Source organism: Oncorhynchus gorbuscha, unplaced genomic scaffold, assembly GCF_021184085.1.
Source record: "Oncorhynchus gorbuscha isolate QuinsamMale2020 ecotype Even-year unplaced genomic scaffold, OgorEven_v1.0 Un_scaffold_2956, whole genome shotgun sequence".
NCBI classification, from domain to species: Eukaryota; Metazoa; Chordata; class Actinopteri; order Salmoniformes; family Salmonidae; genus Oncorhynchus; species Oncorhynchus gorbuscha.
In genome coordinates, this window is record NW_025745160.1 from 15,452 (window position 1) to 28,410 (window position 12,959).

Sequence of the window (12,959 nt, forward strand, 5' to 3'; positions counted from 1 at the left end):
GTGCAAAGTAGAAATACTGGGGTGAAAAGGAGCTAAATAAATACAGTAGGGGAAGTGGTAGTTGTTTGGGCTATTTATAGATGGGCTATGTACAGGTGCAGTGATCTGTGAGCTACTCTGACAGCTGGTGGATCAAGCTAGTGAGGGAGATAAGTGTTTCCAGTTTCAGAGATTTTTGTAGATCGTTCCAGTCAATGGCAGATAAGATATACGGAACCTTCATGCAACCTAAAAATAAACTTTCCCAGAAAAGGTGAAATGTTCAATTTGTTTCTCAGAACCTTTCAAAAACATTCAGTTTTACCGGTCAGGAAACACATGGCTTAGTTCCCACAACCAATGTGTTTTTGGTTTCACGTTCCCACAACTTCCAAAGAGCCAAATGTGAAACCAGGAGGACTTTCAGAGCTCTGTTCTGTGCTCCGATGCCGGATTCCTCATGTTTGACTGTTCCATGTATCTTGCATTGTCAAATTAATAGTTAGAGATTTTAATGGCCACATCTGGAGATATCCGATCCAGATTTCTATAATTAGGCAGAACCTATAACTATCAATAATATCCATATTTGGGAGATACTGAACTCTAATCAAGTAATTTTTCAATGTATTTTTATGACAGCTTAAATATGTTCAATTCTTCATTAATATCATATGAATCCATATTCTTCCTAGAGAAGCAAGATAAGGCAAAGCAACTGTGGTCCAGTCTTGAAATTCTATTTCTAGTGGACTCTGCTCTGTTATGATTTAATTGGCTCGTTTCATTGCCATAGTGCCAGGAAGTTGCTGAAACTTGAGCGACAACAGTAACGTTAGCTAGCAACTGTTACAGTTGGTTTTGTTTTTATATACTTGGGGTTAGCGATAACATTTAAGCAATAGTTAGTGGTTAAATCACATGGGGTTTATTGGTAACGTTAGTCCGTTAAAGTAGAGTTGAACTGTTGTCGTTGTGTGTTCTTTGTATTTATTGAGCTAACCAGCACGTTTGCTAATAATGCTAGGGTCAAGTGAATATCAAATTATTGATTAATTGAAGAATTTATTGGTGCGGAAATCAACCCAATTTGCAGTACTATGGAGGACAGCACCACGGAACTCGAAGGACCGGGTTGTTTGAGTGTCGGTCAGCAGTCAGAAGAGGCGACACCAACCGATATTAGCCACCAGAACAGTGTCGACAACGATGGTTCGAAAGACCACAATGGAACATCTAATAATGTTGACTCGGATTCAGGGGATGAGGTACAGTATTGCAGACTTGGACAATATCTAGTGTTTTCTCATTTTGCTGGATTGACAAGAATAATGAATGTACTGTTATATGGTATCTGCTGCACTGGTTGGTACTCTCCTGTAACTGTGATGCACTCCAGTTCTATAATGTGGAATGACATTGTGAATGTTTTGTTTTCACAGCCTGAACTCCCTCTTAAACAATTTTACCCTTACATCCACTGTACTCTCTGCTGCGGAATCCTAATTGATTCCACCACCATCACAGAGTGTCTGCACACTTGTGAGTTACATTGATTTGAGATTAACACTCCTGAAATATGACTGCTATCCCTTCAGTCTCATTCCATCAGTCATACTTCCTTTGTAATCTGTTCTCTCTTCCCCCAGTTTGTAAAAGCTGCATAGTGAAACACTTCTACAGCAACAGGTGTCCCAATTGCAGCATTGTAGTCCATCAGACACAACCATTGTACAACATAAAGTAAGCATGCCTGCGTGAAATCTACGAGCACACAGACTCTTGTTTTACATTTGAAGACATCGGTTCATGTTTTTCTACTTGGCATCATGTTATTTAAAGAGGACATCCCATGAGTGTCTGTTTCTAGTGGTTACCCTCTCCCTGCTGGGGAGTTACCTGGAACACAAAGTCCTGATGTGACGCAGGGATACTGATGTCTCTCTGTAGACACCACTTTTATTAATGTCCAAGCACACTCGTCGTCTATTGCAGAACTCTGCTTTCAGCACAGGCCAAAGGGATGCAAATGTAAATATTACTGTTGTGCCATCTCATTTGAATGAAACCGTTGCCACGATAAACTGAGATGTTCACTGAAACAACGTCAGCTTTGAAGTTGATTACTATACCTCCCACATTGACCTGTTATCAATTAATACAATGAGCTATAGGGTAATACTCATACACACTGGTATGTAAATATTACTGTTGTGCCAACTCATTTGAATGAAACCGTTGCCACGATAAACTGAGATGTTCACTGAAACAACGTCAGCTTTGAAGTTGATTACTATACCTCCCACATTGACCTGTTATCAATTAATACAATGAGCTATAGGCTAATACTCACTTATACACTGGTATGTAGATACTTACTGTATGGTGGGTGTTTTGCATCTCCACAGACCTGACAGACAGTTGCAAGATATTGTTTACAAGATGCTGCCACATCTGGAAGAAAGTAAGTATCCACAAAGCCTTCCATTTCTCAGATTTTTTTCCCAAACGCCTCTTGGCAATCTTTTGTTTTGAAGTTAAAATTAGTGTTGTCTTTACTCTTTATTGTCTTTGCAGTGGAGAAAGCAAGGATGATTGATTTTTACAAACAGAGAGGACTGGAGGTGCCTAAACCAGGTATAGACCAATGTCGTCGTTGAGATTTGGTGCAGCTTTGTTTAATGAAATAGTTTGGGTATTTGAAGACCCTCTGATTTTAGCCATGTCTCTGTTTGTCTCAGTGCTGGGTGTGGAACATTCCCCTAATGCTTCTGTAAACGCTCGTCTTTCTCTGTGCCCACAGTGATGGCATCCCCTGCGGTCCCTGTGCTGAAGAACCAGAAGCAGAGGAGGGCATTGCTGCCCCAGTCTGTCTTCGCCATCCCTCCTGAACTGGACGTGTCACTGCAGCTGGAGTTTTTGGGGTGAGTCTCTCCCTAGCATTTTCTATTTGAGGGATGGAAGGGTATTCCCTGAGATGGTTTGTTTGTCTCTGGTCATTCTTGGCTACACCAGTAGATGGTGCTACTGTGCTTCCTTTGAGTGCATATGCATATTTCCCTAACTCTGTCATGGGGACTGCCAGGGGTACACCTTTTTGGTTTTTGCACTAGCACTACACAGCTGATTTAAATTGGTCAAAGCTTGATGAATAGTTGATTATTTTAATCAGCTGTGTAGTGCTATGGCAAATAACTAAATGTGCACCCCTTGGGGTCCCCATGAGAGTTTGGGAAACCCTGGACTAGGGAGAACATTTCAAGTTACAAGACTGATGGTTAACTGTACAAGATTGGTTGCAAGGATTAAGAAAATTCTATGTAAAGTTGTTTGTTTCCAGAGCGGAAGAAGGCATAGACGGCTATAAGGTAATTACTGCTGTCACGCTCTTTTCTCATAATGACTTGTATGAGACTGTTAAAATGAAATAACAGCATGATGCTGCTATCCAGCCACTATATAGTAATGGTCATGCATAAAGCAATGTTGATATTGTGAATTTGAGTTATATTGGTAAAATAAATAAGGGATTGCATGCTCTAACACCCGTGTCCCTGGCCAGCCTTTGGAGAGGCGGTATGTGCGAGTATCGGGGATGCCACTGTCCACCATGTGGCGCTCTTCATCAGGAGGAAGATGGAGCTGAGCCCCGCCTGCCAGGTCAGTGGGAGGGGTTACACATGGACTTTACCAGGATGTCTAATGCGGTTATGAACTATTTCTCAGAGGGAGACCTGGCAAGGGGAAATGCATAAATATGTACATATCTGCTCGTTATGTGAGAGAGCTCTCTGCTTTAAGAAATCGTTATGTTGAACCCATCTCAATTTCATCCCCTGTAAAATTCTTTAGAGGCCCTAAGTAACCAGGTGAGAGGTAGATGCAGAGCCTAATGCTCACACAAGGACAGAGGGGAAGAGTGTTTGTGTCTTATGTAAAACTGCAGAGCACAACAGCACAGCCCTACCTGTATGTAGGGTGTTTAGCAGTAACAGGGATTTATTTCTTGGCACTCACCAGAGTGGGTAGTAGAGTGGGTAATAGGTGCACTATCTGGATTTATTAGCTGGGTGCTCTGCCATTTACAGTGCATTCGGAAAGTATTCAGACCCTTGGCGTTTTCATACTTTGTTGCGTTACAACCTTATTCTGAAATGGATTACATCGTGTGTGTGTGTCCCCAAATCTACCCACAATACTCCACTACAAAGCAAAAACTGTTTTATAGAAAACGGATATCACATTTACATAATTATTCAGACCATCATAGTTTTGATATCTTCACTATTATTCCATATTATACCTCGCAAGGCTGCAGGCCCAGACGGCATCCCCAGCCGCGCCCTCAGAGCATGCGCAGACCAGCTGGCCGGTGTGTTTACGGACATATTCAATCAATCCCTATACCAGTCTGCTGTTCCCACATGCTTTAAGACGGCCACCATTGTTCCTGTTCCCAAGAAAGCTAAGGTAACTGAGCTAAACGACTACCGCCCCGTAGCACTCACTTCCGTCATCATGAAGTGCTTTGAAAGACTAGTCAAGGACCATATCACCTCCACCCTACCTGACACCCTAGACCCACTCCAATTTGCTTACTGCCCAAATAGGTCCACAGACGATGCAATCTCAACCACACTGCACACTGCCCTAACCCATCTGGACAAGAGGAATACCTATGTGAGAATGCTGTTCATCGACTACAGCTCGGCATTCAACACCATAGTACCCTCAAGCTCGTCATCAAGCTCGAGACCCTGGGTCTCGACCCCGCCTGTGCAACTGGGTACTGGACTTCCTGACGGGCCGCCCCCAGGTGGTGAGGGTAGGTAACAACATCTCCTCCCCTCTGATCCTCAACACTGGGGCCCCACAAGGGTGCGTTCTGAGCCCTCTCCTGTACTCCCTGTTCACCCACGACGCCTCCAACTCAATCATCAAGTTTGCGGACGACACAACAGTGGTAGGCTTGATTACCAACAACGACGAGACGGCCTACAGGGAGGAGGTGACGGCCCTCGGAGTGTGGTGTCAGGAAAATAACCTCACACTCAACGTCAACAAAACTAAGGAGATGATTGTGGACTTCAGGAAACAGCAGAGGGAACACCCCTATCCACATCGATGGAACAGTAGTGGAGAGGGTAGCAAGTTTTAAGTTCCTCGGCATACACATCACAGACAAACTGAATTGGTCCACTCACACAGACAGCATCGTGAAGAAGGCGCAGCAGCGCCTCTTCAGCCTCAGGAGGCTGAAGAAATTTGGCTCGTCACCAAAAGCACTCACAAACTTCTACAGATGCACAATCGAGAGCATCCTGGCGGGCTGTATCACCGCCTGGTACGGCAACTGCTCCGCCCTCAACCGTAAGGCTCTCCAGAGGGTAGTGAGGTCTGCACAACGCATCACCGGGGGCAAACTACCTGCCCTCCAGGACACCTACACCACCCGATGTTACAGGAAGGCCATAAAGATCATCAAGGACATCAACCACCCGAGCCACTGCCTGTTCACCCCGCTATCATCCAGAAGGCGAAGTCAGTACAGGTGCATCAAAGCTGGGACCGAGAGACTGAAAACAGCTTCTATCTCAAGGCCATCAGACTGTTAAACAGCCACCACTAACATTGAGTGGCTGCTGCCAACACACTGACACTGACACTGGCTCAACTCCAGCCACTTTAATAATGGGAATTGATGGGAATGATGTAAATATATCACTAGCCACTTTAAACAATGCTACCTTATATAATGTTACTTACCCTACATTATTCATCTCATATGCATACGTATATACTGTACTCTACACCATCGACTGCATTCTTATGTAATACATGTATCACTAGCCACTTTAACTATGCCACTTTGTTTACTTTGTCTACATACTCATCTCATATGTATATACTGTACTCGATACCATCTACTGTATCTTGCCTATGCTGCTCTGTACCATCACTCATTCATATATCCTTATGTACATGTTCTTTATCCCCTTACACTGTGTATAAGACAGTAGTTTAGGAATTGTTCGTTAGATTACTTGTTGGTTATTACTGCATTGTCGGAACTAGAAGCACAAGCATTTCGCTACACTCGCATTAACATCTGGGGTGGCAGCGTAGCCTAGTGGTTAGAGCAGACATGGGCAAACTACGGCCCGCGGGCCACATACGGCCCGTTAGGCTTTTTAATCCGGCCCGCCGAACTTGTCCAAATTATAGTAAAAACCTCCTTTTTTTCCCCTTTCCCTGCAATGCCCACGTTTCCCCAATAGATGGCGGACTCAAAACACATTGACCGTTGTTGGAGTGGCGCGTATTTCTTTATTTCACTTTAATTTTCACTTCGTTTCACGTCACCATTAAGCCCTTAAGCACAGCAGCGGTACAGTAGCTTAATTAACACTCCGCACACGCTCTTAATTTAAATTTAAATTTTCAGCTGCAGTTAGGATATTTAATACAGCCTGTGTGCTTGGCAACGATACACGTGTACTGTTTGCGCGTGAAGGCGAGGGCGTCCGTGGCGAGTTTGTAGAGCGCGCGGTCAGGACAATCCATCCATGATTTTGCGGAGTTTAACACAAGTAGATATTATTGAGCTTGAGTATTTCGTTGTGTAATAATATGTTTTGAATGTTGAAAGTGATTCCATTTTTCAATAAATGTTGATTTCTTTAACTTTGCACCTTCGATTGAAACTTATTAAAAACAGACGCAATCTTGATAAATCACAGTGCGTATGTTATTTTAATCTATTTACATTTCCTCCTCCCAGTATCTGCGAAATAGTATGTAAATGCCATATCTTGCATATTCCTTGAGACAAATGTATTAACTGATAAGGGCTATTTTTCACATTTGAACGACAGTTAATAAATTGGGTTGTAGTGTTCTTACTGTGCTATGAGGTTTGCACACACTACATTTAATGCTTTAGTATATCCGGCCCAAACACTCCCTCCAAATGCTCCTGGCCCTGCCCCTCTGTCAAATTTTAGAACCCATTGTGGCCCGCGAGTCAAAGTTTGCCCACCTCTGGGTTAGAGCGTTGGACTAGTAACCGGAAGGTTGCGAGTTCAAACCCCCGAGCTGACAAGGTACAAATCTGTCGTTCTGCCCCTGAACAGGCAGTTAACCCACTGTTCCCAGGCCGTCATTCAAAATAAGAATGTGTTCTTAACTGACTTGCCTGGTTAAATAAAGGTAAAATAAAAAATAAATAAAAAAAACATGTGTATGTGACAAATAAAATTGGATTTGATTTGACAATGTAGAAAATAGTAAAAAATTAAGAGAAACCCTGGAATGAGTAGGTGTCAACTTTTGACTGGTACAGTATGTCTCATCCCAATGCTGTCTCGGAGATCTACGGACAGTTCCTTGGACTTCATGGTATAGTTTCTGCTTTTACATGCACTGTCAACCATTGACCCTTACACAGGTGTTTCTTTCTAAAAGTATCTACATTTCTAAACACGTTCTAATTGTTTACTACACACAATACCCCATAATGACAAAGTTATCTATTTAATCCATTTTGAATTCAGGCTGTAACGCAACACAATGTGGAATAGGTCAAGGGGTATGAATACTTTCTGAAGTCACTGTATACAAATACACAGATCAGCAGAATAAACTTGACAAATAGCATTTAGTTGGAAGTAGGAAATTTGAGATATTCTGCTGTAATAGTTACTTCCTAGCACAAAGAAAATGGATGCTTTGGGGTATGAAAAGTAGACATCTGGATATAAAGATTGATTGAATGTAGGAAAAAATATATATGAGCATACAAATGGCAGTGCAGCCATATAGTCTACAACAGTGGTCACTGACCAGTCAATCTCCAAGGCATTCCTAGTCGATCATGAAAACATTCTTTATTTTAAAAAAACAACGATTAAGCCTCGCATTCCTACTTTTTTCTGTCTCGCTCTGTTATCAGTAAATGCACTTGTTTCAGCTGCCTTGTGTGCCAGGTAGGCAAAGTGTTCCCATTTTGAACCATTTCATGTGTCAAGGTACAAATCAAGTGCTCCTATATGCCTACCGATTTGCTCAGATGGCTGTCTGCAACTTACTCGTTGATACTGTGATTTCAAAATGTCTAAACATTAGAGAATGTCAATGAATACAACAGTGAGTTCTTGTTCAGCACTGTCAACATTTTATTTGTATTATTATAAGCCATGAAATGCGCTGCAATCAGCACTGCAGATTCAATTAATAACTACCAAAGTGTATCGCTTCCATTTTTATAATTAGTGACTTAAAAAAATATATATATATCTCTGAAGGAATATTTCACTTTCTCCGGTAATGGGAATAATAACATGAATCTGTGCATGAGGCAAAAATAATACGGTGTGACTCGAGTTTCTCCATCCGCTCAAAAACGGTGTTCCCTTTTTGGTTAGTCTTAGCCAAGGGTGGATAGCTGAGGGACAATCCGAGTGTGACCCTCTAATGCTCTCCATCCGCTGAGACTGACCATCAGATGCAGGCACCATCAGTCCAGTAAAATAAAGTAAGCAAATTATGAACATTTACAGTGCATTCGGAAAGTATTCAGACACATTCCCTCTTTCCATATTTTGTTTCGTTACAGCTTTACTCTAAAATTGATCAGGAAAATAATTTAATCAATCTACACACAATGACAAAGCGAAAACAGGTTTTTAGTTTTCACATTCTTTTGCTATGAGACTCAAGTGCATCCAGTTTCCCTTGCTCATCCTTGATGTTTCTACAACTTGATTGGAGTCCACCTGTGGTGAATTGATTTGGAATGGCACACACCAGTCTATATCCGGTCCCACAGTTGACATGTCAAAGCAAAAACCAAGCCATGAGGTCGATGGAATTGTCCGTAGAGCTCAGAGACCGCTTTGTGTCGAGGAACAGATCTGGGGAAGGGTACAGAAGAAATTCTGCAGCATTGAAGGTCCCCAAGGACACAGTGGCCTCCATTCTTAAATGGAAGAAGTTTGGAACCACCAAGACCCTTCCTAAAGCTGTCCGCCTGGCCAAAATGAGCAATAGGGGGATAAGGGCATTGGCCAGGGAGGTGACCAAGAACCCAATGATCTCTCTGTGGAGATGGGAGAACCTTCCAGAAGGACAACCATCTCTGCAGCACTCCACCAATCAGGCCTTTATGGTACTCGCCAGACGGAAGACACTCTTCAGTAAAAGGCACATGACAACCTGCTTGGAGTTTAGCAAAAGGCACCGAAAGGATTCTCAGACCATGAGAAACCATATTCTCTGGTCTGATGAAACCAAGATTGAACTCTTTGGCCTGAATGCCGAGTGTCACATCGGATGGAAGCCTGGCACCAACCCTACAGGGAAGAATGGTGGCAGCATCATGCTGTGGGGCTGTTCTTTTTTCAGCAGCAGGTACTGGGAGACTAGTGACGATTGAAGGGAAAGATGAACGGTGCAAAGTACAGAGATCCTTGGATGAAAACCTGCTCAGGACCTCCGACTGGAGCAAAGGTTCACCTTCCAACAGGACAATGCAGGAATTGCTTCGAGACAAGTCCTTGAGTGGCCAATCAGAGCTCAAACCCGATCGAACATCTCTGGAGAGACGCTCCCAATCCAACCTGACAGAGCTTGAGCATCTGCAGAGAAGAATGGGAGAAACTCCAAATACAGGTGTGCTAAGTTTGTAGCTTCATACCCAAGAATACTCTAGTCTGTAATCACTGACAAATGTGCCTTACTCAATACTTTGTTTAAAGGGTCTGAATACTTATGTAAATGTTATTTCAGTTTTTATTTGTAAGTGTTTTCTAAACCTGATTTTGCTGCTTTGTCATATGATTTATTACTGGTGTGATCATATACCAAGTTTTGAAATATTATATTAAAATGGTTTTAGAAGAACATTGGCAGGGCAATTCAAGCATAGCCAATATTCAGTGATAATGTATTGGGCCTATAGTCTGCACAAACCTCATTGCTACAGAACTGTTTTTAAAGGGTAGGAAGCATGAGTTTTTACTCAGCAATGTAACACTGTGGTCAGAGTTAGTAACTTAGTTGTTGTCATGATCCGGTTACATATAAGTACAAACAGTTATGTTTTTGTGTTATTGCATATTTATTGACTTATTTCTGGATATCTTCTGAAGTCTAAACTACCCACAATGCACTATTTATTAAAGTCATATGGAGCATCTACTCTGTGTTAGAGATCATTACATTAGAGTAATTACATTCCAGACCAAGTGTTGGCGTTGGTGAGTTACAATTCACTAATCATGAGGAAGTGTGATGTAAACAAGGGCATAGTGCTAGCACACTAGCTGTCATCAGTAGGTCTCAGCATGCATTTGGACTCAAAAGTGATTTTGATTCAGAAACGTTTGGAGATGATTGGTCTGAATGAGAAATCATGATTTTAGACCTCGACTGCATGGTGTTTAATCTATCACTCGAAAACGTCTCTTGTTGTGAGAACGTTTTAGGGAGGTTACCACCTCCTGATGGATAGAAGTTCTTGAATATTTTGATCCAGGAAGTTATTGTTGATCACTTAACAGTGAACAGAAGGAAAGTCGTTGTGGTGTTCAGATAACGGACAAAGTCATCAGGGTTTTGTTTAGATGAACCCCAAAATATAATTGTCCTCAATGTAGCGTTTCCAAAACTTAATATGGGGTAGAAAAGCGTTGTCTTTATTTTGAATATCATCTGCCTCCAACGACAAGGTTTGCGTAAATCGTGGCTACTGCTGTGCATTTGGTTTGAAGGTAGAATTTGTCATACCTGAAAGTTATTTGCAAGTACCAATTTCAAGACCTCCAACAAAGTCATTAGGGGATTCTCCAATCTTTCCTCATGTGACTTTAGGATTTTGGAAATCGATTTGTAGGCCTTCAGCATGGGGAATGCAGATGTACTGACTAGAGTTCTTATGCACTTTCGGAAGGGGATAGATACCTGGGGTGACTGGATAGGTGACTCTTAGGAACTCGTGATCCAGTTTTGGTCAGACACGCTGTAACAAGCTATCAATTTCAGATTTTCTAGAGGCAAGGGTCTATAAGAACAAGACAGGTTCAGGTGTTTTTCAGAACTCATGCCCTTCACTCTTGCCACACATTTTTCTGTGGGTTTTATGACAATGTCCGTATTCTCCTGGAATTCATTTAGTACTCGTCTTTCAGCTGGAGGAAGACTGTGATATTGGGGTCCCTTGTCATTTTTGAATTTAGTTTCCAATTATTTTTCAACCAGTCTGACAAATGTGGTGACAACTGGACTTTGTGTGAGTAGGGGGGGACAAATGAGAAAGGGCGAGGGGCAGGGAGGGACCCCGCTGGGTTATGGTTTCTCGCTCTTTGTAGGGTCTGTCGATATGAAGCTTGTACTGGATCTGTTCAGTATGACTGTATGAAAATGTGGATACCGCCCAACTCTAATTTGTGTGTTTTGAATATATAATTTAATTAATTGTTGGTTGACTGTTTTGAATAGTACTTTGCACCACCCTGTGGGCAATTGTAATTATCACCTAGGCACTTGCATAAAAAAACAATGGCTTTGGTATATCTCTTGATGCTCTGAACGGATAACTGCCAAAATGGATTGGCCTGCCCAGACAAAAATAAAAGGTGACATGAGGTGACGTCTTTAATTTTTAAACTTATTATTGAACTTGGGATTTAATTTCTAATCAGGAATACTATTTCTGTATCTTATTGAAATGGTCCGTAGCATTTATTACGGTTTTAATTTTCATATCTCAAACTGCACCTACCAGTTTTCGTTCACAGTTATTCCCTCCCTCAGGTGACTCCATGTAATGTTGTAATTCAGTATGTCACTCTCAATTGATTTCATGCAGTCTGTCGCAGTGGTATGATGTCACGTTGTGGTGCAGGTGGATGTTGTGTGTGGAGACCACCTCCTGGACCGTTACCAGTCGCTACGAGAGGTTCAGCGCTCCATGGGAGATGACGCTCTACAGGTGAGTCCACTCAAAGGTCCTATGAATTTGTAGTTACTCTCTGGTTTGGAAATAGTCCTGATATCGTTAGCTTCCATTTGAGTTTTATGTGTGCTTATTTTCTTGTTTACTTATTCCCAGGATGGTCTTTTGATTCTCCACTTTGGACTGGTGCTGGCTGCTCACACGTGAGCAGGGGGAAGGAAGTGGGATGGATGTGATCCTGATATAAACCCTGACCCTCAGGGAACCATGGTCTTCATTCTGCTACTAATGCCTAACAGAATCAAGTCTTCTACTCTCTGCCACTTAGACAGTTAACAGTGAATTGCTGAATCCAGGGCCCCGAAACCTTCTGGTTAGGATTAGGTTATAGTTTATCTTCAAGACTGATTTCAGAGGTCTGAAAGACTACAATGACCTGTCATGCTACTGATGCCAAAAGCTCATGTTTTTGCTACACTGAGTTGAATGTATACTGTTCTTTTACATTTTTTTGTGACCTACTTTTGTAGCAGTCCCCCTCCCATCCATCTCCCGAGTCTCTATTTAGACCAAAGTATAAATACATATACAGTGCCTTCGGAGAGTATTCAGACCCCTTGACGTTTCCACATTTTGTTACGTCACAGCCTTATTCTAAAATGGATTAAATAAATACAAATCCTCAGCAATCTACACACAATAACCCATAATGACAGTGCAAACAGGTTGTTTTTTTTAAATGTATTTTTTGCAAATATATAAAAATATATCTTATTTACATTGGTATTCAGACCCTTTGCTATGAGACTCGAAATTGAGCTCCGGTGCATCTTGTTTCCATTGATCATCCTTGAGATGCTTCTATAATTTGATTGGAGTCCACCTGTGGTAAATTCAATTGATTGGACATGATTTGGAAAGGCACACCTGTCTATATAAGGTCCCACTGTTGCCAGTGCATGTCAGAGCAAAAAGCTAGAGCTCCGATACAGCATTGTGTCAAGGCACAGATCTGGGAAGGGTACCA

General features: G+C 42.0%; 1 pseudogene; it reads left to right on the forward strand.

Moving 5' to 3' along the window:
* The first annotated feature begins 943 nt into the window (after positions 1–943).
* LOC124017651 lies at positions 944–12,322 on the forward strand (annotated as a pseudogene).
* Positions 12,323–12,959: the final 637 nt, after the last annotated feature.